Here is a 27377-nt window from a genome sequence, read left to right on the forward strand (position 1 = left end):
AAGAAGAGGAAGGGGCGGCCTCCTCTGCATCGTTGGCGCGGCCGTTTGGTTGCCATGCCAATGATGCGGGGGCCCAAAAGGAGCTCCGGGATGAGGATTTTGAAATCCAAAATAAAGGTTGTTAACCATTGTCCTAGGAGAAAACAGAAAAGATCTGGAATGATTACTGAACAAAGGGCCGGTACACACGGCCTTAAAGTGGTGTGCTCCCAGCAATACTAGGGCTAGTGAGCATGCACCAACCTCACGCTCCCTAACCCTAGTATGTGTGGACGGCACCATCGTTATGTGGTGCCGTCCACACAGGGCACATAACGATGACATCATGCATGCGCCGTGTCCAAACAGTGCGGCGCACATGTGACATGTCTGCACCATGCCAGGCTGCTTATACATTAGTTAGAATGATGTCTGCATGGGGCAGCGCTGTGCCGTGCTGCATGGATTTCATCATTCCGCACAAGGGTGTCATTGGTGCCTTGCACATGACCTAAAAAGAACTTGCCGGAGTCTGCGGCATTTGTCTTCTGTGGCCTTCATCTAGGGGGGAAAGGGGCAGCCAGATTTCCCCCAATCTGTTCAGCCCCTCTGTTCTGCTGTTAAGAGTCTGTCTATGGAAAGCATGAACTGAATGGAATCCTAAACAAGAGCATTCTTTGCCCTGAATCCAGTTGTTAGTCCCACTGAATCAGTGCTATATAAGTGTTAATTCACCAATATGCAAAGGGATCTTGCAGTACCTTTGAGACTAAGTGAAAGAAAGAAGCTGATAGCATGAGCTTTTGTAGACTTGAGTCTACTTCCTCAGATGCATGGGGAAGGAGGCTCAAGCTTATGAAAGCTCATGCTATCTGCTTCCTTCTTTTAGTTAGTCTCAAAAGTGCAACAAGATCCCTTTGCATACTGATTTTCCAGACAAACAGAGCTCTGTTACTGTATATACTCATGTATAAGTCTAGAAATTTTAGTCAAAAAATTGACCCCAAAAACCTAGATCGACTTATCCATGAGTCAATATAAATACTATACTTTAACTCTTATTAAAAAGGGAACCATCCCCTGATGAAAGGCAAGAGTGCAACATGTCCTGGAAGCACTGACCTTCCTCTACTCCCTCTATCAACCAGCCTTTAGTGTGAGTTAAAACAGTTATCCCTGCCATAATTTTATCGGTTCTTCAGCATTGTTTTCTTTTGCTTCATCATCTAGGTCCTTTGTTGCATGAACCTATGTTTTACCCTTGACTTATCCAAGGATCATATCAACATCCATAAATTTGCCCCCCAAAACCTGCCCTCGATTTATACATGAAGTCATCTTATAATCTAGTATACAGTATACGGTAATTCACCAAGTTTTCATTGATTTAATGGGTCTAGTCTAGTTGGCAGTAATCAATATATTTAGGCCTTTATGGTAAGGATAGTAAAGATTTTTTATTCTACAAACACTTTTTAAAACTAAAGTTAATCGCTTTTGAATGGTCTAGTTAAGACAAATTTCAGAAGGACAACTTCAAGCTTAAGGACAATATTAGATTAGATGTTTTTTATGAGCTGTGTTTGAGGGCCATTTCCACCTTGCCCTTGTTTATTTGCTTGGGATTTTTCATAGCAGCCAGCTACGTCTTGGCTTCTGCTCAATACAATAAAACTGGCCCAGTGCCCACTAGAATAGAATTGCACAGGCTACTTTGATTTGTATTTTTTCTTTGTTTTCTCATTACCATTTTCTCTTTGGTTTCTGACCTTTCCTTTTGTACTTTGCTATTTCACCTTCCTTGAAGTTCTTCTTTGCTTTTCCCTTTCTTTTTCTTTTTTCTTTTCCATTCGAGGATATTTCACTAGTCAGAGATTTTGAAAAAATAACACTGAAGACACAAAAGAACTTCACTACAACTGAAAACAAAGCCGTGATTAGCACTCCAAGTCTACTCAGCTTTGGTGTGTGTATGCTTTGAGAGAAGGAAAAAAGAGGTGTTCCATAATGCTTTTCTAATAGTTTCCTAATAAGAAGTATGTATGGGTTTATGAATGAGAAAGTGTGTGTGTGTGTGTGTGTGAGAGAGAGAGAGAGAGAGAGAGAGAGAGAGAAGACATTTGTTGAATTTGGTGTAAATTTAACTTCAAAGACCAGATAGCTGTTAGCTGTCTTTTCTCCCATAGAATAAAAGAGTGGATTTACATGCACTATTCCTTTCTCTTTGTAGCCTGGTGAAAGAAAGGACTCCCCCCCACTTCCGATTTAGGCCATGATGAAGGAATATTAAAGCTGAAAACTTGCATTGAAGGAAACTGTCATTTGCTACCTGTTGTCGGGAGTCTGTGAGCTTAATACTTGAATTTTGAACTCTTGAGTGTTGTGAGAAGACCTTAGAGAACAATCCATCTAGGAAGCGAATCAAAGACATCATTGTCTCTTTCCAACACAAAGAGAACAATCTAAGGAGGTTCCTACTTCCACTCAGATACAATCAAATCTAGTGTTAGATCGGTAACAGAACAAAGCTGAAGGGCCATGTAGTCCAACCCCCTCCCAGTGCAGGAACAATTTTTTTCTCTATATAAATTTGTTTATATAGGAGCACTGTCTCCTGTATGGAAAGATAATTCCAGGCAGCAAAGTGGTGTCTTCAAACAAATACTCTTACTATGAGACCCAAATGCCCTTTTCACCACTTTAGAAATTTTCAGCCAGAGTGGATTGACCTGATCTCAGGTGATGGCTAAAGGGTGTACTAGAATTTATGTGTTCAGGGGGATCTCCTGACCTAAAAATCAAATGGGATTTCATCTAGTGCCCTACAATTGCTGGCTCCTCGGTCTCAGCAACATGTTGCCAAGCTCAGGTTGACTGCCAAGAGATCCTGATGCTAGCCCTTATAAAAGGAGTGGGCCAATTCTGTGGGTTATATTGGTGTTCTAGCCCCTCTAAAATGTAGTTTTCCTTCAAAATGCCTCAAAATAGGAAGTGGCCATTTTTCACCCCAATTCTGCAAAACAGCAGGAAAGTCTCCTTCCTCCCCCACTCCCCAATAAGTCTCTGCACTTTAAAGGAGACTGCCAGTCCTGGAGCCATTCAACAGTGACGACTCTCTATTTTTGGCCTGGAAGTGACCAGGGGCCAAAAAATTACAGGGGAATGTCATAAGAGGCCCATGGGCTATGTGATCCCCATCCTTGCTTTATACTTTCTTAGACTTTGAAGGGACTGTTTACTCTTTGCTATTTTAGACTCTCCAAAGAAACTGGATACATGTAGAATTACTTTTAAAGGTCCATGAGGTACACCTTATTTTGGTTTCAGTAAATCTTGTTTAAGAGTGAGTGTCTCAGTTGCTGCTGCTGCGTTCTCATAGCTGATGTTCACAACATCCAGCATATGTCTTCAATTCATGCTCTCTCCACTAACTTTGTTTCAGGTTCTTTGCTCTCTCCACTAACTTTGCTCCACAAGTAGTATTAATAAAACTAACACTCTAAATTATGTATCTCTTCTTTGTGAAAATCAACTTTTTAAAAAGGCTGTGGGGGGAAAAAACCCTTCCTGGTGTGTGGAGATAGTGGCAGTAAAAGTGGTGTGTGTGTGTTGAAGTCACCTCTCCTGCTGACTATGTGAATTTCATTGGCTTTCTTAGACAAGGAATAGAGGTGGTTTTGCCAATTCTTTCCTTTGAAATATATCCTGGTGTTTGTTGGGGGCCTGCCATCCAAGTACTAACCAGGACCGGCCCTGCTTAGCTTCCAAGATCAAATGGGATCTGGTGCCTTTAGGGTATTTAGGTGCCTACCAGAATTGTTGTATTTGTTCCAATCCATGTCAGTAGGAGTAGCTGAATCTCTACTGAAACACTGGCAAAAAGTTACTAATTGCCTCATTAATTTGGGAAAAGGTGCAGAATATCCAGACCATACTATATAACAAACAAGAAAAAGGAGGGTTGAGTGTCCCTAATTTAGAATTAGCATATCCAATAAAGCAATTAGTTTATATATTGGAAGATAATTCTGCCACATCATAGTCCCTATTGGAAGCTGACAATACCACTATGAATAATTTGAGAGGGATAATCTTTCTTCCAATATCACAGTTATATGCATCTCAGTTAGAAAAACCTTTTAAAAGAAATACTATTAAAACTTGGAGGAAGTGTCAAAGAAAATTGATTTCAGTGTCCTCCCCAATAATACCTTTTCAAAACCACTCTTTTGTCGTATGTGCAGAGAAATGTGCTTTATAGATTATAGCAAAGCCTTTGATCGTGTAGATCATGAAAAACTATGGCTCACTCTTTAAGAAATGGATGTGCCACCACATTTAATTGTCCTGATGTGTAACCTGTACTCTGCACAACAGGCCACCATCAGGACACAATATATGGAGAAATGGAATAGTCTCCCATTGGCAAGGCGGTCAGACAAGGCTGCATTTTAACTTGTATGCTGAACATATCTTATGTAAAGCGGGTTAGACTTGGAGGAAGGAACATCAACTGTTTAAGATAAGCTGATGACACCATGTTACTAGCAGAGAATAGCAAAGATCTGGAAAGATTATACAAAAAGTCAAGGAAGAAAGTGCAAAGGCAGGTTTATAGCTGAACATTACAAAAAGAACAATCACGACCACAGATGATTTGCATAACTTTAAAGTAGATGATGAAGACATTGAAATAGTTCAACATTTTTCATACTTTGGCTCAGTCATTAATCAGAATGCAGACTACAGTCAAGAAATCAGAAGAAGACAAGGAATTGAAAGGACTGATATGAAGGAACTAGAAAAGATCTTGAAATGTAAAGGTATATCTTTGAATACTAAAGTCATTGTCCATGAAAATGATATGTCCCATGTTGCTGTATGATTGTGAAAGCTGGGCAGCGAAGAAAGCTGATAGGAAGAATATCAACTCATTTGAACTGGAGAAGAGTTCTGCAGATACTGTGAACTGCTAAAAGACAAATAAATGGGTCCTAGATTAAATAAAGCCCGAATTTTCCCTAGAAACCAAGATGACTAAACTGAGACATTCATACTTTCGCCATATCATGAGATGACATGTGTCACTAGAAAAGTAAGTAGGAAAAGACGAAGACTGCATTCCTAATGGATAGACTCAATCAGGGAAGCCATGGCCCTGAGTCTACAAAACCTGACCAGGGCTATTGATGGGGGGCTGACTTGGAGGTTTCTCATTCACAGGGCCACCATAAGTCAAAGTCAGTTTGAGGGCAGTTACCAACAAATGAAGAACAGAATGAAAAAGGTCTAAACAGGATGAAAGATTTATTAACAGGTTCCTTACTTAAAACAGTCATTCAGATTATAATTCAGCAGTGATCCCCAAATTGTGCCCTTTAAGAGATTTTGGACTTCAGCTCCCAGAAGCCTCAGCCATGTTGGCGAATAGTCTGGGATTCTGGGAGCTGAAGTCCAAAATCTCTTAAAGAGCACAGTTTCAGGACCACTGAGCTATTCGATTTACCAGGGCAATGGCTACAGGGCTTTCAGATTATTCATTTTATATCTTACCCTGAGGTGAAGGCAACTGCACAGAAAGCCCTAACTGGCTTTGAACAAATACTATCAAAGTGTGGTGTGGCTATATTAGAGGTCTGTTTTCAAAGAATTATTATATATTTATTGATGCTACCTAAGTTTGAGGAAAGGATTTGTTCTGCTTTTAGCGGAAACCCTATGGAATAGGTTATTGTCAAAGAGTCCTGTATGTTCCATTTCATCTTCTATAAAAGAACATATAATTAAAATAGTGAACTGGTGGCACAATATTCCATTAAGATTAAGTTATATCTCAACAAATATGAGTCCCCTTTGCTGGAGATGCAAGAAAGAGATGGACTTTTACCTCCAGATGTGGTGGTTCGGTCCTAATGTTCAGCAATTATGGTTACAAGCTTTTGAGAAAATCTCTAAAATTGCCAATCAGCATGTCCTACAAAGCCTGAGGTGGGCTTTTTACATATGTTCCATGGAGATACTGTAACTCTTAAAAATAAAGACATTTATATGTATTTGTGTTGCAGCCAAACTATTGATTGCCCCCCCCCCAAAAAAAAAGGAAGGGAGAGAGGGATTTCTCGCCATATGAGTGAGAGAGCAAGCTATGGCAGCACTCATGGAGAAATTAACTGTACAACACAAAAAGTATAGAATGACCAGATAGATGGCTCACTTAATGAAACCTTTTATTGCATATTCCAAGAATAACAATACTATTTTCCATCCTCTTGTAACTCATAGTAACCTTTTGAATGATCTATTGTCCTAATTATCTACCTGATATAGCCTTGTGGTACTTCTCTCTTGTTCGTTTATTTTTCTGTTTCCTTTTCACTCTACAGAATGTAATAATAAAAAATTGATATAATAAAAATTTTAAAGGAAAAAAAGAAAGAAAAATACCAAACCTCTGTTTCAAGTAAGTGTATAAAGAGTTTATAGGTGTTCATAGTTTTTGATAGACTACATAATGGGAAGATTGTCCCTTGGGGACAAGTTAAACCATGTATCTTTCTGCATATCTACAGTGCAAAGCTTCCTTAAAGGCCTGAACCAAGTCTGTGAAATATTCATAGGAGCAGTAGTGTTGCATACAAACTGAAACTGGCAGATTTGTATTAGTATGTTCGCAACATTTCAATGACTTTGATAATGGTTTCATATTAAAAGCTTTTCTTCACATTTATAAAATCTCTGTTTGTGAACTGCACATGAACTGTGAATGCTTATGAGCAACATCTTAACTATATATGCAATTAGACGACAGGTTGAGTACTTTCTGGCACTTCATCAGTACTCAGTACTTGTTCAGGTCCTGCGTAGCACAACATCCGTTCTGTAATTATCAGGGGATAGGCAAGCTATGGAGAAATAGTTGTGCTGCTATTTCTCCTTTATTGGATTGTAGGTTGGCATGCTTTTATGATGGAACAAACAAGGTGAAGATTACTGTAATGAACTGTGTCCCTTCATTCTCCATCTTTTTTTCTCCTTTCCCCCCTGCCGCTCAATTCATTTGCCTGGTTTGTTAAACCACTGTTTCCTATGATGTACAGTCTGCAAAAGTGTGGCTTGAGCAATGTCTCTAAACTGGGGATATGAAACCATTCTTCCAGTTTGGGCATGATATGAAAGTTGTTTAACAAACCAAGATAAGTGAAAGAGAGCGAGTGTGTGTGGAGGGGGGAAAGAGATGAAAAGGAAAGGAAAGAAGGAAGGAAGGGCAGCAGACAGCAAATGACATATTTCTAGATCAATAAACAATGGTTTAATAGGACGGGAATATTTTGGGTGAATCAGGCCTTCTGTGATAAATGTAGTAGATGTGACTGTCATATTAATACCTTGGAGGAAACTTGCGAAATAAATGTTATATATAAATTATGCATCAAAAAAGCAACCCTGTAATCAATTTTTTGAGCAGAAATAAAATTTGTAATTTGATAATAGAATTTAAAGAAGTGTGCTTTTAAAAGAAAAAAAATAGCTGTCTCGGTTTATTGTATAAAAATTATAATGTGCGGCATAATCTTTGTGAGGAAGCCGAGTTTAGAGGTTTCTTTAGCTTTGTTTTGTAAACTTTAATTGTGTAGCCATGCCATGTAAATGAATCAACTTTTTTCCCCTGTTAGGCAGTGTATGTGTTTATTCGTACTAATGAGGCCTAAAAATAAATATCACTAAAACAGTCTTTTAATGAAGTAACACAGCACACATAAATTTGCAAAAACCAACAACAGTCTAATAAAGACCTCAGCATTACCATATGACTCTTATTAGTAGTGGAAAATGTTCACATTAAAATATTGCATGCATTGGCACAATAGCCTTTTTGAGAAGAAACTAGTTAATCTGAAAGGTCCCTTTGACTCTGACTGATTTTTTTATTTATTGTATAAACATGTTCATATTGTGTAACTTCCTCAGCTGCATGCCAGATCACATCTTCACAGTTGAGACTTAGTTCATTTTCCATTTGTTATAAAGTCTGCCTACCAGAGGCATTGTTTCAGTCTACTCTGTCATCAAATAACAATCTACTATTTTAACATATTAAGGAAAAGTTCACAGTGAAGCAAGCCTGCATATTTTCCTCTTTGTAAACTTGCTAAAGTGAGATCATGTTGAGTACTGAAATCTCTTTCTGACAAAAACAGCTCTTTTTGTTTCTTTCCTGTTATGATCTGTTATGATTTTATGGGGTTACCACTGAAACAACCACATACATACCTGACAATTGTCAGATTTGGCAGGGATAGTCCCAAATAATCCTCTTTCATTCCACTTTTTCAGATAAATGTCCCAGTTTCTCTCCCCTTCTCCCACTTTCCCCCTTTGTCCTCGGCTTAATTCAGTTGCTGCAAACAAAGTTCAAAGTGCAAAAGTAGCTTGCATTCTATTAACTCAGCAGCAAGAAGAGGAGAGGAGGAGAGCAGAATCTTGCCCTTCGCAATACAGTCAGATAAAAGAAAACTGCTGCAGCCTTTTCTAGCTTGTTTGTTTTTCCTTTTTAATAATTTTTCATATTTTAGCTACATTTTAATGTTGCTTGGCCGTATGTGTCCTGGCTTTCATCTGTGAAATGTTGGATGGTATGCAACCACCTTGTTTCCCCCCTGATACTTTCTTAACTTCAAGCATTTATATATTGCTGCAGTACTTCTGTAGTTTAAACACTTGCTAAGTTCTACAGAAAACTGCTCACTTTTATGACCAACATTTAGTTGCTGTTCCCAGATACAGCTTGGCTCATTGGATAAAAGGGATTTATGCGACTCCTGTTACTATTCACCAATTGATTCACTGGGTCTTTTATGGTTAGGGCTAACAATTTGATTTAGGCTTGTGTTAATGGAACCTAAGATTGACACAGTATGGCACAGAAGTGAAAGTTTCTGCTTATTGTGAATTGTTTGCATTAGACAAGTCAAGTTAGTTCCATGCTTTTTTTTTTTTTTGGGGGGGGGGGGGGGGGGGGGGTTAGAATTCTACAACCAGAGTTTTTGTTTTAGAATTTTCTCCTTTGTGTGAAGCAGTTCCAAAGTGATTCTGGCAGATTAATGTGGGAACTGCAGTTTGATTTCTGCACTTAGAAGCATCTCATGGTGTATGTTGGTGGCAAACAATAGGACCTTAACTGTGTTTCCTTTTTGAAAATCAAACATTCAACAATGCTTGGCCTTTCCATAATCTTTCCTTTCCCTTCTGTTGACCTACTGCCTGATGGTTCGCTCTGATACCATACCTCCAACCATCCTGATTTGACAGGGACAGTTCCAGCTACCATATACAGTTGGCCCTCAGTATCTGTGGACTTGCCATCCACAGATTTGAGTATCTATGGATGGCAGGCCTGCATTGTCCCCAGTGATGGTGCATACATTAGGGACAAGGGGACTTCACCTGAAACCATGTGCACATGGCTGGGATATTCACATAAAAGAAGATTACTGATCCTCCTGAGTAAGTCTGGGGCTCTGGGGCTCTGCTGGAGGGCACCATTGTCGCCATTGTGTGTCTGCATGCCTCCTGCTCCCAGCCCCCTTCACATGAACATGTGTATCCTCCTCACCCCAGCTCCTCTTCAACAGTGGAGGGAGGGAACCTGAATAGGCATCTCTCCTTCCCCAGGATGGGGGCCACCTTCCATGCACTTGGCGGATGGAGCGATGGAGGCCCAGCAGGGACTGAGATGCATTAAGGCAAGGAGCAAGCAGCCCCATATCCCTACTGTAGCCCCAGGAAGGGGTAAGTGCCCAGGCAGGGTGGCCCTGGCCTCTGTTCCCTGCCAAGGCTCACCCCAAGGAGACCCAGCCCGCCCCTGAGGAAAAGCCCCAGGGAAGGAGGGGAAGGAGGAAGTAGGGAAAAGGGAAGAGAAATTCAGAAAGAGAAAGAAGAAAAGAAAAATCTCCCTCCTTCCCCTCCTTTTTAAAGCTGTGATAAGTGATTGGAAGATGACACCCACTCCTGAAATAAAAAGGTACAGAGAGAGAGAGAAATGGAGTGAGAAAATAGCGGCTTTCTCCATGCCTCTCTGCATGTTGTCATAGTTCCGTTCTCCTTCCCAAGGGAGAAGGTCATAAAAGCTTGCCTTTTGCCAAACAGACTTTTCCAGCATGATCAAAGGCACGCTTTTATGACCATCTCCCTTAGGAAGAGAATAGAAGTGCTACAGTGGCATGCAGAGAAGCACAGAGAAAGCCACTACTCTCCCACTCTGTTTCGGCTTTATTTTCTGTGTGATAAGGCTCCCAGTGGTGGTGTGTGGGATGACATACTGAAAATGGTTTAGTGTTATTGCAAGGGATGATGTATGTTCTGTTTCTCCTTCGTTGCTGTTTTTTTTTTTTTACAAGATTAGTGGAGTTCCACATTCTAGTTTTGAAGGAGAAAGTACATGGCTCCTAATGAATGAAGCAATAACTACATACACGAAGTTGCAAAAATACAATGCTGTACGTGTAGGTTAGTGGGGGGTATTTGCTGTGTATTTTTAAAAGAGGGCACATTTATCACTATAACACTCATGTTGGAGAAACATATCTAGGAAGTGATGATCTTCTGCATAATTTTTCAAAATGTAAATGATACTGTCATTCCTCATTAGTGGTGTTATACTGCAATATGCATTAAATACCTGTAAGACTTTAGAAACCATACCTAGCACTTGCTGTTTGAATTAATGTGCAGTCTGGTAGCAAAAACTGAATTTTCCTTATGGATAAAAACACAAAATAACACAAAGGAGAACTGCTACCTTGAGAAAATGTCATCTGGATCAGCAAATGAATAATAACAGTGTATTTATTGTATGGAGTGTATATGGGAGGATTATAAATGCTTCCTAAAATGTTGGTCTCTATATGTTATAAAATGGTATCATGGATAGGAATAATGAAAATGGTTTTCATAGTAGTTGAAAAAAAGCAAGCTACATAGAGACTCGTGTTGGGATTGCATTGTTTAGGGTGCTAAAAGAATTACAGTGCAATGTTACTGTATATATGACTGCTCAAAAGTGAACCGCATCCCCATTATTATTATTATTAGTAGTAGTAGTAGTAGTATTTAAATTTACTTGTAGAGCACTGTAAAGTTTGCACAGCACTTTACATAGTAATGTCAAATAAAATGGGGGGGGGGGGGGGTTAGAATAAAAACCTGCCAATCAGCATACAATCTAAAACAACAACATTGCATGATTAAAATATCTCTAAAATAATACTAACTAGTATACATTAAAGACAAAGTAAGCAGCAGATTAACAACCAGTAATTTGGAATGCTACTACTATTACTACTACTACTACTATTGCCGCTTGAGTCCCTACATTGGGAGAAAGTTGGGATAAAATAATAATAGTAATAACAACAATAATACCTGGAGTTCTTGGTCCAGTTCTAGGCACTGCAATTCCAAAAGGATATTGACAAACTGGAACATGTTCAGAGGAGAGTGACCAAGATGGTAAAGGGTCTGGAAACCAAGCCCTATGAGAGTGACTTAGGGAACTGGGAATGTTTAGCTGGACAAGAGAAGACTGGAGAGGAGATAAGATAGCAATTTTTGATTTTATTGGGATTTTCTCTTGGATAAGTGAGTAAAAGATTAGAATCTTAAGGCGTGGTTGTGCTTGCCTTTAGTTCAGAAGTATTTGCGAATAAAAGTGGAAAACAAGTACACACATCCTGTGTCCTATAAAATAAGAATAGTTGTTTTATGACTTCTGCCTTCAAGAACTGGAGTACACCATGACTTAGAGCTTCATGCATATGAATCTCTTCCAAGGAATAAAGACCCTGAGTGATTAACAAGCAAGGAAATACATATTTTAAATGGTCTGACGTATGCCATGGTTCATATTGTAGATATGGAGCGAAGCTTGCTTGTCTTTCACTCTTGAGGATATTCAAGCTACTCATGCTTTGTTCTTGTAGTTTATTTTGCCATCAGGGCTCCCTATAAATATACAGTAACTTGGATGCTTGGCTGTGGCTGGTGGCTTTTATGAGTGATAGCAGCACAGCAAGCCGCAATAAGCTATCCAATAAAAATTACAGCTTTTTCTAGTAAGGGAAGTATCAAGGTTAGAGAGCTTTAGAAGATCACTCTCTAGGGGAATTATGAGGATGAGTTTTTGAAGGGGACTATGTACACCTTTTCAACCAACTGCTTAATTTCACACAGTTAGTTAGTTAGTTTCCTGAAGTGATTATAAAGTTTCAGCAGATGTTGCTGGTCAGGCAAGCAACACCTGCTGAAATGTGCTCTTCTACACAACCACGAATGGGACAGGAGTCTTGCCCCTTATTTCACCTGGCAACCATACTTTGTGCATAGAGTGCTTCCCCTCCAAAGGTAATAACAGAGGGCTGAGCAACATCATTGGTCTATGGAAAACCACTTTGAGTAGCACTGCTCTAGAACAGTGGCACTCAAAGTGATGGTCTGTGGACTGGTGTTGATCCATAACCCATTGGCTGCTGCTTTGGGCAAGTTTCCAGGAAAGAAACAGTTGTAGTCGATAGGTACAGATATGATGCTGGTCTCTGGCACATGGGGAAGAACATCCTAGTGGTCTGCCAAACCAAAGAATTTAAGAACCGCTGCTTTAGAAACACTTCTGGAACCAGGGAGGGTGAAATTCCTCCCAAAGTATACCTTTCTGGAGAGGAATAAATGCTGGCAAATATCACATCTAGATGACTTTCAGCATTCACCTGTGCATCTCTGACTTTGGGAACATTCAAAACACTTGTTTGTTGGAAGTGTCAATATTAATATGAAGAGTCACATTCGCACAATTTTGTATTCACTGTAACAGGTATAATGTTCAATTGGTTATGGTGAAAAGCTTTTCTCACATTGTGGTTTTCAATGCAGTTATTAGTACCTGTGCCTGAGAAGTATAGTCCTGATGCACTGAAGCAGGCACTCTTGTTTCCAACCTTGCTTTCTTTTTCTCTTTTTTTAATTCAGATGTTAAAACAGATTTGAATTTCTTGTCTATACCCAGCTGCCTGTAGAAAATATCCGTGACAGAAATGCTGCACTAGCATATAATTTCCTTCTCATGTCTTCTAGTTGAACAAGCTACTCTTGCTTGGTTACAGATGGCTTTACTGTCATGTGCCTCCTGCAGCCTTGGTTGCAGCTGTGTGCACAGACATGCTGCTGTACAAATGCTCCTCTCTTGGAGCACATGGTCTAAGTTTTCAAAGGCACTGAGAACACAAGTTGCATTTCATTGCCCTTTCTTTCTTAAGAGTTAAGTGGAAGGGTGGAGTGGAGTCGTTTAGCAAAGTCTAAAGGTGCATAACCAGAGATAATTGGACAAAGGCAAGGCAAATTTAGGTCTAATATCAAGAAATCTTTTGCACACTGAGATTTATAAGGCCAGCAAAGTAGTTTCCCAAGGAAGCTGGCAAAGTCCCAGTTTAGGACAATTGGGCATTAGCACAGCAGCGGCTGCCAAATGCACTGACAATAGAATGTATGCCAAGTATTTTGGCAGTGGAATGAATTGAGTGTTCTGGAGCCCAGCTAACTTTAGTTTCCCAGTGTTGGGGGGTATTTTCTTATACTTTCCCTCTCTCCTCCATGAGAGTTGCCCAGGCTTAAAAAACAAAAATTTGCTTGTTACATTTAGAATTTAGAATGCTTTAAAAGTTGTTTGTTGAAGTTACATCCCTTTGTAGACCATTTTATGGGTTGAGAATTGCTCAACATCTTTCTAGAGCAAAAATAAAAATCTTTAAAAGAAAGATAAGGAAACTTTAAAAGAAAAGTTACAGCTGTGGTTTCCTCTGGTTTGGATGAATTATAACCAGTGTATACTTGTAACAACAGCCTGATGTGTAGCTCACATCTATGTTTAGACTGAAATTTAGCCATATGTATAGTTTGTTGTTGTTTTTGTGCCTTCAAGTCATTTCTGACTTATGGTGACCCTAAGGTCTAAATATAGTATACACACTGAAAATAGTCCCTTTTATTTCTGTAGGTCTACTCCACTCTTCTAGAGCAATAAAAAGATATGTTTTATAAAGAATAATGATACATCTAGCACTAGAGTTGTCAAAAACCAAAAACTAAGGGATTGTAGATATATAAATACATCTTCAAAATAAATAAATGACAGTAACAATAAAAAAGCAATATAGCTGAAACAAGAAATCAGTATACAAATAACAGTGATAAAGATGAATACAAACTATGATACAAAAATTAGAATAACCAGAATGTCAACAAAAAGCAATAGCAATGAGAAATAACAATAATCAAAAGAAAATAAAACAATATAGATAACATATAACAATATTCATGACAATATGGGTAATTGCTAAGGATGTTCATAAAATGGACACCCAGATTACAACGAATATATATATGTAAAAAAATCTGAGAACAAGCCTTTATCCCAAAGATGTGAAAACTTTATCTATTAATTCCACAAGAACAAATTTTTGGTGCTTCTGATGCACTGTGTACCTTGCTACTCATCTTCTCCAACCTGTTGCCCTCGAGAAGTGTTGAACTATATGACTAACAGAAGTCCCACTGATTTCAGTGGGTTTGGCTGAAGTACAATTAAATCTGACCCCAATCTATTATTATTATTATTATTATTATTATTATTATTATTATTATTATTTTGTGTCCCTGTGTCTCTAAAATTTAATGAGTGTAATCATTGTCACAAAGCTATAAAGAAACGGTAAGAAATGTGTGGCCCTCCAGATGTTGTTGAACTGCAATTCCCTACATTCCTTACCATTGGCTCTGCTGGCTAGTGCTGAAGGGAGTTTCAGTCCAAAAACATCTCGTGGTCTGTAAAAAAAAGTCTCACTTCTTCTCTAAAGCAAAGGGAGCAGAAAAAAGTTGCATTGGAGCTGAAATGGTTAGTATGTTCTGTCCAATTTGTTTAAAGAAATAAGCTGTTCCTGAATCAAAATGGTCTGTGTAAGAATGAATAATACTGATGGAGAGAGTTCTGAAAACCACAAAGAGCTAAACTATATGGGAAGTTCTAGTTTCTCATACATAATGCAGAGCATAATGCAAATACATCATGTAGCTTTAATCTTTATCATTTGAAATCTTAACCAGAGTCTATGCAGCATTATCATTTCTCTTAAAGAGAGTTATTTTAAGAATATAATGAGAGCATGACGATTTTTACTAATTATGGTGAGAGGCTGGAATATTTTTAACTTCTGCCTTACAAGACATTTGTTACCAGTCATTCGTCAATCATTTTTAACTTGTGACCTTGCAGTCTGCAGCACGCTTTGGAAACAATGGAAAAGCACAAGGAAATGATCAATTTCTAAACATAGCTGAGCAGTTTCTAAAAAATGTGAAATATGGACATGTTGTCTTTGAAGTGCAGCATTATTTGTAAAATGCCCTTGGCTGTGATTAACAATATATAGCAAGCAGCTCTCAAAAGCAGCAAACCAAAGGTGTGAACAAAAAAACTGCTATAGTCTATCAAATGGAAAGAGCAAATCCCAGTAATATAAGACAGGTTAATTGAGACTGCTGGCCTCTTATAGACAAGGAAGAAATAATTGACTTTCAGCAGGTTCTTGCATCCTCAAAAAAAAAAAAAAAAGATGCAAGTACAGAGTCTCTTGAGATAGGGCCATCTACCAATTTTCTGCATGTATGAGTGTTTGGGCACACATATGCACACAATATGCATAGAAATAAAAGTCATTGGAGGAACCTACAAACTGGATGGAGGACCCAACCTCATACATGGACCTTAGCATAAACTGCACATAAACAAAATAGCATATGTGTGACAAGCATAGACTGTGTATTTACAGTCACAAATCTCCCACAGATGCATTGATTGTCCATATATAGGAGTCAGCAAATGAACATACTTAAAAAGAACGAAGAATGCATGTTAGCATCACTGGAAGACATTGTTCAGAGGTTATATGGAGGGCCTTTCCTTGTGGACAGCTTTTGTGCATATTGTTTCTCCATAGAGAAACTGGATCCATCAGGATTCCTCTCACCCAATCTTTCAAGGAGAAGCTATGTGTACAAAGAATCTTTTTACACTTAAGGCATGGTTTCACCATTTTGGTTGCACTCCTCTGGAGCATGTCCAGAGGAGGGGGACCACAGTGTTAAAAGTTCTGGAAACCATGCCCTATGAAGGGCATATGTTAGGGAGCTTGGTATGTTTAGCCTGGGGAAGAGAAGGTTAAGAGGTGACATGATAGCCATGTTTAAATATTTGAAGAGATATCATATTGAGGATGGAGCAAACTTTTGCTACTCCAGTGATTAGGACATGGAGCATTGGATTCAAGCTACATGAAAAAATCCCACCTAAACATTAGGAACAACTTTCTGGTAGTAAAAGCTGTTCAACTATGAAATATACAACCTTGGAGTGTGGTGGAGTCTTCTTTCTTTGGAGGTTTTCAAATAGAGGCTGGATGGATATCCATTAGAGGTACCTTGATTGTATATTCTTGCATGGCAGGGGTTTAGATTGGATGACCCTTGCGGTCTCTTCCAACTCTGTGGTTCTGTGAGTCTATGCACAGATGGTCAGCAGATAAGCATGGAATATCTAGAATATGATGTCTCTCTCAAGTTGTTTTTGCTTCCTATGCATAAGACGGCAATCTGCTGGAGGACACAATACAAGAGAAGACTTCCCTAGAAATTTTGTTTTATTAGGTAATCCTGAAGATGAAACATTGAAATAACCCTTTGACCCAAATGGGTATCATCTGATAAGCAGTTATGCAAAGGGATAGTAATAATGAGTACAATAAATTAAGTGATAGAAAGTAGATAAAATTGTAATGTTTTAGGAATTACTGGATATATTTTAGAGCCAGCATGGTGTGGTGATTTGAGAATTGGACTTGATAAGGTTGTAGAGGAAGGCAGTGGCAAACCACCTCTGAATAAATTTTGCTAAGGAAACCCTGTGATAGGGTTGGCATAGTCCTGGATTGATTTGAAGGCACATAACAACAGAAGAATATCTTTTACTAAATATGATTTAAATAAGTATGATCTGTGTACTTGAATTCTGTTCCACTCCACCCTTTCTATGCAGTTAATAATTATATTGTTTGATTTTTCTTTTCTCACTCTTTTTAAAGAAGAGCAAAGTGTGACTTTAAAAAGTGAATTATCTTTTGAATACATATAGACACATTGTCATGTTTGGTGCCAGATGTACTTTATGCAAACTGGATTTTGTTTCTAATAAAGAAACAATTACTTCTCTTAATTTCCTTTCTTTGTCAGTATTCTCCTCTGTTTGCTCCTTCATTTGACCTTGTATTTTCCTGGAGGAGTACAAGATGGCAAAAATGGTTTCTTCCTTCCACCTGTAAGATAATGTTGGGCAGAAAGATTTTCAGGAAAATAAGAGAAGCGTTTGGCTCTCTCAATGTTGTGATGTTGAACCAGTTTAGTTAGTGAAGAGGGATATTTTTGGATTTATCAATAACTTCATCTTGTTGTATATCTGATACTGCTGATGATTTTATGTTACTGTGTAGCCTAACAAACTAGATGATACTCATCCACTTTTTCACTTTCCCTGCCTGGCTGCATCTGCATACACATGAATGCATACATGCATGCAGACCATCCATCCATCCATTCTAGATCTCAGCAAACTGAGAGAGGAGGTGTAAATTCCCTACATGCTAAGTGTGTGTATATGGTTCCCTTTTGACACTGGATGTGGCTTTCAAGGCCAAGAAGGTTATTCTCTCCTGATGTAAGAGAGTATGGGATAGACAACCATCTGTTTAGAAAACATTTCCAGTATTTTTCTTTATAACTCCTTTTTTATACATACGGCCTTTGCACATTTGTAGAGCATCATTCGTGCGTCTGGATTGAGTAGTCAAGAATGAAAAATATTTTATCACAATTTGCTTGTGTTGATGCTGTACAGGTAGTATATTAGCTTTTGTTGTTGTTATTTTGGTGATAGCAGGTATAACCTGTTGAGAAATTTTAAAGTCTTTTCGGCAATGTTTGTGGAATGACATTGCCCTGTAATTCAACAATTCTATCACCTTTATTCTTTTAAGGGTTACAAATGAAGCAGCTTTCACCATCTTTGGGAAGATTTCAGTCAGAGCAGATGGTCTTGTAAAATCCTTTCTGTTTCCTGGTAGGCTTTATTGAAATACTCTTTGGCTACACTCTCCAAACCATACTACCAAGCACAGAGCTAAATTTCATTATGAGATTGGTTTTGTTCACTTTGTTTATGGATGGTACTGGAAATGCATAATATAGAAGATGCTTCTGGTTTTAAAAGTGACCTTCCAAAAATCTTTGAGATGTTACTTTCAGGAAGGGATATGGAACAGTAAATTTGCACAACTTGGGCCAGACTCAGAACCATGTTGTAAAGCTTGAGATTGGTAAGGACTAAGCAATGTCTTTACTGTTGTAGCTCCTGCTAAACTCTAGGATAGTGTCAGTACAGTCAGTCCTCTGTATCTACAGATTCTTTATCCACAGATTTATGCATCCACAGCTAGAAATATATTCAGAAAAAGTATACATTCCAATTAGCAAACCTTGATTTTGCCATTTTATATAACAGATACCATTTTACTGTGCCACTGTATTTAATAGGATTTGAGCATCCATATGGGGTTCTGGAACCAAACCTCAGCAGAGATCTAGGGCCCACTGTACAGGGACATCCTTTTTTCTCCTCCTGTCTTGATGATTCTATCATCAAAATTCAGGAAAAAAAAGAAGAGAGATAGCAAGTGGACAAAATCTGCAACCTTTTCTGCCTCATGATGAGTGTGAAGGAGTCTGAATGTATACTGGAAAAAGAATGAGAAAGCCACTGCATTAGGCTTGCTGACACTGCCCCCCCCCCCTTTTCAACCTCTGCAGTCATTAGCAGATGATAATGCTTATTTCCAGGCCATAAAAACATCAGTGCTGATTTCGCTACATAAGCTCCTATTAAAACACAGGAGCTGAGTGAAGAAGCTGCTGTCAGAAGCACAAGAATAGACCTGATCCATTGGCAATTCAATCTTTGTTCCATCTTCATTCTCAGTATGTCTTTTTAGATTTCCCTTTTTCATTTCTAATCAAGTGAATATCTACGTTAGTTTTCCTGCTTTGTGCTGGCCCTCTTTTTTCTGTACTGTTCTCATCTGATGTATCAGAATATGATGGACAGAGTTTGTGGGCTTTAGTCAATGAAACATAGAGAAGTCATGTGTCCTTTATTCCAATGAGCACATGATGCAAAATATGAGTTGGGCCCTCTCTGTGAATGCATTATTGCAGGGGTAGGCAACCTGCGGCCCGCAGGCCGGATGCGGCCCGGCGAGGCCTTGGGACCGGTCCCAGCCCGGTCCTGCTGCCGATTGCCGCCGGGGCCTTTGGGGGGGCGATTGTCTATAGAAGCCTCAGAAACATGCATTTATCTTAACATTTTTTAAAAAATCAGCAAATTTTTTCACGTGTCCTCCATTTTTTATTTAAAAAGTGCCCTGCATTTCAAAAATTTTGTCCTACATTTGTCCCAGTTTATTTATTTATTTATTTATTTATTTATTTTAAAATTATTTAATTATTTATTTTTTGGCTTCGGGCCCCCAGTTGTCTGAGGGACAGCTACCCGGCCCCCGGCTCAAAAGGGTTGCCTACCCCTGCATTATTGTATAGAAGAGGAAGGCGCAACTGTGGTCCTCCAGATGTTTTTGGGGTGCAACCTCTATAATCTTTCATTATAATCTTTCACCAAAAATATCTGGAAGGTCATAGTTGGTTTGGCTCTCTTGCCATAGAGCCAATAGCTCTATTTCAGTGTTATCCTTTGGCAATTACATGAAGACCCCAGGTCTTCTGGCCTCTCCTCCACTGTCACAACTCCACCCCCTACCATCAGTGTGTAGGGTGGGGGCAGGCACACTTGTCCCAAGAAGCATGTTCATGAAGGTCCACAACTCCAGCATCCCTGTGATTTAAAACCCTGATGATGCAGGTTTCTAAGTGATGTGGAATCCAAGGTATGTAGACCAGGATTCCTATTACAAGTGTGCTCCTCCCAACATAAAGGTAGGGGCAGTGTGCATGGTCCAACTGTCCCTCACATGTTTGTTAGTGTTGAATGATAATATCCAAATGTAGTTCCTCTTTGTATGATTTCTCTTCTTCATAAAGAAGATGAGTCACACCAGGGCAGCACCGTACACAGGGCAGCACTTTAAACTCTATGTGCCATAGAGGGATGAGTACTGGTTGGGAATGGGACCTTGCTAATCATTAGACTAGCACTGATCAGCATGACTGGCACATCAGGGCTGTGCCTGGCCTATAAGTAGTAGGGCAGTGAAAGGAGTAGTTATATTGCAAGCCTGTGTGGAGTCATGGTGCAGCCTTGTTGTTGCTTAAATGGTTTCTATGATCTAGATTATCTAATTGCTTCATGTTGGTTGTCTGATTTCTCATTTATTATGGAAATCCCTGAATATTATATTTGATGTGTCTGCTTACAGAACAGTATTTATCATTTGTGAATAAATCGGCTGAACTTTACCTTCCTTTTGTTTCAGCTTGTGAAACAGTGATGCCACAGAACTGACCACACTCATCGCAGTAAGTAGTTTTATACTAACTGACATGATAGATTTCAGAGAAGTGTGAAACATATCAGAGAACATAAAAATACGGGAGACAATCCAGAGGAAGTTAAGGATGCGGAAAGCAGTGAAACTTAAAAGCATGGTTTATATTTTTAAATCTGGTTTGTCTCAATCATACTTAGACAGTTATACATTTCTCTATGTAGTGTCAGTTGCTGACTCCCATGTCAGTTGGATGATAAATCCTTTCCAGGTTTTAGCCTGAACTTTAAAAAAGGTGTCCAAGGCCTAAACTTTGTGTTTAGAATGGCATACCTTGGACAGCTCCTAAATTTGTATATTTTGATTCATGTACATGTCAGTCTACACTAACCTATTTTCCAACAATTTTGGCCTACAACTCTAGGCATCTTTGACAATTAGTTGAGCAAGGCTGATGAGATTTGGAGTCCAAAAGATGTGGGTCGTATCAGACTGTGGAAGGCTAGTATATATCATACATTGCCCCAGTAGTTTCACTCTCAGTTGCTCATGTTCCCCAAACCCTAAATGCATTTACCATAGTTTAAGAAAAGTCCATTCTTGTATGGTGTACATAGTGTCTGTGTGGTTGTCTTAATGCAAAGTAAGTCATTTAAAAAAAAATTCTGACAAATGCACATGTAGGGAGCCAGTGGGGGCAATCCAATTCTCCACTCTACACATATTGGCATATGTAACATATGGACTATCCTGCTGTTACATGCTTGCAAATGTAACAAGCAGCTGATGACAGAGAGGATGCGCAGCTCCAGGAGAAGATTTGGAGTGCAAAAGGTGGGGTGGAAGGAAGGAAGACTGGTTATATACCCCACAAACTAGGACTCACCTTTAGTATGTTGCTAGACTATGCATAAATGTGCAGTGAACTTCTGTAAGAAAGGTAAGAAAACTGCCTTAGTCCTTTGTTTGTATATAATATGGAGGGTGAGGGTGACTTAAGCCCGAAATTGGTTTGTCACATCTCTAATGGTAAGCATTGTGGGCCATGAAAGTGTCTAGCACTGTTACTTAATCCTGGGTAATGAGTGAGAGTTTTCCACTTTTGACAGTCTATCCTGAATGTTCAGGAGAAAAACCACAAGGGTAGTGTCAGTACTGAAACTGAGTCCTGCTGATGTCCAGTACTTGCCATTAGGCACAATGTAACCAAACCTCAAGCAGCAAGTACTGGGATGTGGTACGGTATAGTGTTGGAGGTCAGAATTTGAAGTATGACACAACCTTCCTTTCACTCCCTAAGTAAATCTGCTGTTCACAGGTGCAGTAGAGGATGCTATATTGCCATCAGCACTGAAAATAAGACTCAGCCACGGTTACGGCCATCTTCTATATACAAGATGGGAGAGGGACAACAGGCAGCCTTAGGCAGCAAAATGCCTTGGGCCAGCACTGGTTGGACTGATGTAACAATGTTCATTTTGTAGAATGCATTCCATTGTTATACCTGTAATGTTGTCACACATGAAAATGGTAGCCTCTCATTTCTAAGTGAAATTACACCCTGGGTGCTGATATTATCATTATCATGGCTCATTTACTGTACTTGCTGCACACAGTGCTCCATTTTCAGCCACTGGTACAAATTATGAAGACTTTTTTTCATTCTCCTTTAGAAGTCATATTTAACTGAATTAAAACTATTAGAGAAAGTAAAGAATGTGAGTTCTTTATTGTTTCTGTCAAATTTAAAAAACAAAATTATGGCCCTGAATTTATGATCCTAATTTCAGTGTGCAGAAGGAAGTTGCACTGAAATTAATAGGACTTAATTGCAAATATTAGTTGTAACTCAAAACAAGCTTGCTAGATACCTCCTAATGAACCAACATCGATTATTTTAAATTTGCATTTGGGGAGATTTTTTTTTTTTTTGGATCACATGTATGTGGTTTCATGGTTCCCTCTAGTGCTCATGGTAGGATCTCATTTGATTACTTTATGTTTAGGATTGGATCATAAAGCTAATGGCAGACATATCACATTACAAAACATGGTTCTATTGCCATAATTGTCAACTCTTTTTCCTTAGTCCATGTTTTTACCTCATGTTCTGTTATCATGTTCTGTTTTTTTGCCCCAGTCTGCATCATTTACTCACACTAAACCTCATTTGTTGTGCTGACCATTCAATAAATTTATTGAGATCCTCTATGAACTCTTTTCAATCTGTTTGTACTGCATGTTGAATAATTTGGTGTGATCTGCAATCTTGATTACCTCACTACTCCCTCCCTTCTTCACTTTATTCATAAATTATGTATTAATGTTAAACAGCCCTGTTTATGTGGGAAGAGGGCATTCCAATTACTTCCCTCCATAGCACAAACTGTGTATTCTTATACTCTGTTTACTGTTCTTTAATCTGTTAGTGATCAATACAGGTTGAGTCTCTCTTATCTGAAATGCTTGCCACCAGAAGTGTTTTGAATTTTGGAGTTTTCCCGATTTTGGGATATTTGCATACATGTAATGAGGTATCCTGGAGATGGGACCCAATTCTGAACATTAAATTTATTTATGTTTCATATACACCTTATACACATAGCCTAAACGTAATTTTATACACAACATTTCTAATAATTTCATGCATAAAACAAAGTTTGTGTACACTGAACCATCAAAAAGCAAAGATGTCACTATCTCAGCCACCCATTTGGTTTATTTAGGATTTTGGATAAGGGAGACTTAACCTATAGTTGATTTTCCCTCTTTTCCTAGTTTCTGGTGACAACCACTGTCAAACACATTTTGGAAAATTGAGTACATAATATTGGATCTTTCTTTGGTAGATACTCTCATTCTTAAATTGTTGAATGGCAAGGTGAAACTACTCTTTGCAGAAGCCATGTATATAGGTTGAGTAAAGCACGCTCTTGTGTCGTATAACAAACCACTTTGAATGTCCCTCTCAGTTTCAAAAATAACTTGACATGTGGCACAGAGAATGGCAGCCTTTGAGAAAGGCATGTTCAAACCATCCTTATTGCACAGAGCCAGTTGTGCACTTGGAAAATTTGTCTGTTTGCGGGTTGGGTGCATAGGTGCCACCTTTGGGGAGCTCTTTCAGAAACAGTCAATTATACACAGAAAGAGTTTGAAAGGATTTTATAACTTTCTGGTTGAAAATGAGTTGGCTTTCCATCTTGGTAGTCAAAGAGAGCCAGCATGGTGTAGTGGATTGAGCATTGGACTATTACTCTGGAGATCAGGGTTCAGTTCCCTGCTCAGCCATGTAAACACACTGAGTGACTATGGGTGTCACACGCTCTCAGCCCCAGAAAACCTTGTCACCATAGGGTCTCCATAAGTCAGAAATGACTTGAAGGCACACAGCAACAACAGAGTCATTGATAAAGGTAAGCAGTTATCTGGTGTTGCTGTGGTTTTCCTGTGTTTCAGGCAACATTGTGCTGCATAAAATGTTCCTTCCCTTATTCAGTGCAAGCTGAATATTTTACGATACTCTGCAATCTTTGTGTTTCGGTAGCGACCTTCATGCCTGCATCCCAGGGGTGCTTTACAATCAGTAAAGTTAAAATTAGATCGGGTAGCACAGGAAAAAAATTGCTAAAACAATCATTTTAGAAATGCTGACTAAAAGAAATATTTTTTAAGGCTAGATTTGAAAGGTTCACTAGTTGGGGATGATTTCTGCTTAGAACTGACAGCATATTCCACAACTGAATGTAAAACTATTTAAAGCCATGACGTGCAACCTTAAAAATATTTAGGAATGGGAATAGGAACTAGAATGTGCTGATTTGGGAGAACAGCCGGGTTTGTATATAGAGAGCACAAATTTATTAAATAGGAAGGAACAAGTGATTTTAAAGGTCAAAAGAACAATTTTGTAGTGAATATGTTGCTCAGCAGCATGCTTGTGATGTGACAGCAAAACAGGAGGAAGATGATAAGTTAACCTGCAATGAGTAAGTTTGAAGAAAATTCAGGAAGTACAGAACCAGCTAAGATGGTAAATGTGATTGGAATAATGAATTGGCCCCACGTGAAGAATGGAACACCTGATTTTGGAAAAGAAAGGCCGCAATTTTACTTTAGATAGCAGACAATCTAAAATTTGCTTGAGCAGAAAAACAGATTGGATTTATTGGAGAAAGAACTCAGTTCTGGTGGTGATGTCTGCTGAAGAAAGGAGGGAAAGGTGTTTTGTTGATTCTATCTCTAGCCCCTGAGCATCCCCCCATCTATTCTGCAGAATCTTCCCCATCCTGCTTGTAATTGTCTAGCAGGGCAGAAAGGGGCTACAGGAGACAACAATTGCCTTCCACCCCCCATCCCCTCATGGCAGAAGCATCTTGTTAGTAGTGTCCACTCTTGTTAGTTCTAGATGAAAAATAATGGGTTAAATCTAGCTGTTAGATCTTGACTAGAGTTAGACATTCTGAATAAATGAAAATGTAGTATATCAGTACTTACGTAAATTCAATGGATTAAGTGGGTCAACTCTGTTCAGTGGGTTTAAACAATTGGGTTTAAGCCACTGTTATTAGTTTATGGCCTATACAGCCCAATAGAACTTAGGTCCAGTGTATCTCATAGACTGTATCTTCTCATATGAGCCTGCCCAGGCCTTTCTGTGAGGCCTCAGACACATGGACCAAAAAGTGCAGCTTCTCACCACATTGGGGGCGGGATGTGCAGATGACACACACACCCCCCTATGCAGCCAGAGGTTGCTCTGAGGCCACCTAAGGCCCAAAACAGACAGGCCAAAAGGACTACTGTCAGGCTGCGTTGGGGGTAAGGCATTTATATAATGCACATCCCGAACATGGCTGGAAGCTGCGCCAAGCCTGCCCTAACCTGGAAGAGCCGGGTCATCTGCTTATTTTTGGTGGCGCAGCAGCAACATGGATTGGGACCAGGCATCTGCGATTGCCATGGTCCCACAGCAATTGATGCAGGAACAGCCTCTGCCCCCCCCCCTTTTGCCTCATGTGCTTGACGCCTAAGGGGGTCTGAAGCCAGCCAGAAAAGTAGCAACAAAAGGCTGTTCCTTGCCAGCAGCCCCTTCAGGACTGTGGCAGTGCCCAGGTTCAGGATTGAGGCATCTGGTTGCTAAGGTCCCAGGCCAACTGGGGACCAACTGGCACTGGAGCAGCCAGAGGCCACTCCAAGCTGTCATTTTGCTTCACCCCTGAGTCCCATAACCTTTACAGTGACAGCTGGTGTGAGGTAGGGCTTTTTTGGTGGCTGCCTCAAGGCTCCAGAACTCCCTTCTCAGGGAAGCCAGAATTATCTCTTCCTTTCTGGCTTTGTTTGTTTGCTTTCATTTGTAGACAATGGTTTTGTTTTTTTAAAAAATCTGATAGGCTTTTAGAAATGAAGATTTTTAAAGAAAGGGCTATTAAGAGGGTGCTGCATTGCTTGAAACTGTAATGTTTTTAACTTCTTTTTTAAAAAATTGTTTTAATATAATTCTATTTTAATGATGTTATTTTGGGTGTTTTAGCTATATAGTACTTGTTTTAAATGTAACCTGGTTGAGTCCCAGTTTTGGGAAACAGGTGGGGGATTATTTATTTATTTATTTATTCATTTATTTATATCCCTCCCTTCTCTCAAGACTCTGGGACTCAGGGCGGCTTACAACATTAAAAACACCATACAGTTAACAACATACAAAAACAATATGTTAAAATAGGATCAAATTACTACAATAACTAAAACAAATTCAATACTAAAATATCAAGTACTTCAAAAAGATAAAAATGCTTAAAATAAATTAAAACAATATAGTACCCCAGGCCAGTCTTTAAAAGTATTCTGTTTTGAATGCCTGTCTGAAGAGGAAGGTTTTTGCCTGTCGGCGGAAGGGGCCATTCTGGTCTCCCTGGGCAGGAAGTTCTAGAGTCTAGGGGCAGCCACAGAAAAAGCCCTCTCTCTTGTCACCACCAACCATGCTTGTGATGGTGGTGGGATGGAGAGAAGGGCCTCACCTGCAGATTTCAGAGCCTGGACTGGCTAATATAGGGAGATATGGTCTGCCAAATGGCCTGGACATGAGCCATATACGGTTTTGTAAGTCATCATCAGCACTTTGAATTGTGACCAGAAACAAACTGGCAGCCAGTGGAGCTATTTCAACAGGGGGATTGTATGATCTCTGTAATCTGCCCCTGTTAGCAGCCTGGCTGCAGCTCTTTAGACCATCTGAAGTTCCTGAACATTCTTCTAGGAGGAGTAATTCTATTTTGTATTATTATCTATTGTTTTATATGTAATTTGTAGAATGTACGCCATTGGTAGATTTCATTTTTATCGGTTTTATCGTTTGTATGTACAGTGCTGTGTAAATCTATTATAAATAAAGTATAATAATAATAGTAGTAGTAGTCATAGTAGTAATAGTGGTTGTAGTAGTTTTGAAAAGTTCTAACCAAATTCTCTTGGTGAATGTGAGATGGTTGTAATGGCCTTGATGAATCACAAATAGGGCAGGCTTGTACAACCATATCCTAAGATTAGACAAAGGTTTTCATCACACTATTGTATTCTTATCTAGTTGTTATTCTCACATAGTTTACACCTGCATAGGCACTTCCTTCACCCACTGTTGACACAAGTTATTTTGCTTCCTGATGAGATGGAAGAACTATGCACTGAAATTGCCTTCTGTCCTGGAAATATTGCAATGCAGTCAATATAGGCATAGTGGTGAATTCAGAG

At 39.2% G+C, this 27377-nt stretch overlaps 1 protein-coding gene across 21 annotated transcripts in view; it reads left to right on the top strand.

Moving 5' to 3' along the window:
• Positions 1–27377, top strand: part of BAZ2B (bromodomain adjacent to zinc finger domain 2B) — a 296772-nt gene that overhangs the window by 65910 nt on the left and 203485 nt on the right. For all 21 annotated transcript variants that reach the window (XM_042447148.1, XM_042447149.1, XM_042447126.1 and 18 more), the window contains exon 2: positions 20616–20658. The gene's annotated coding sequence lies outside the window, so the exon portion shown is untranslated. The remainder of the gene's footprint in view (positions 1–20615; positions 20659–27377) is intronic.

The sequence above is a fragment of the Sceloporus undulatus genome, chromosome 1 (genome assembly GCF_019175285.1).
Source record: "Sceloporus undulatus isolate JIND9_A2432 ecotype Alabama chromosome 1, SceUnd_v1.1, whole genome shotgun sequence".
Taxonomy (NCBI): domain Eukaryota; kingdom Metazoa; phylum Chordata; class Lepidosauria; order Squamata; family Phrynosomatidae; genus Sceloporus; species Sceloporus undulatus.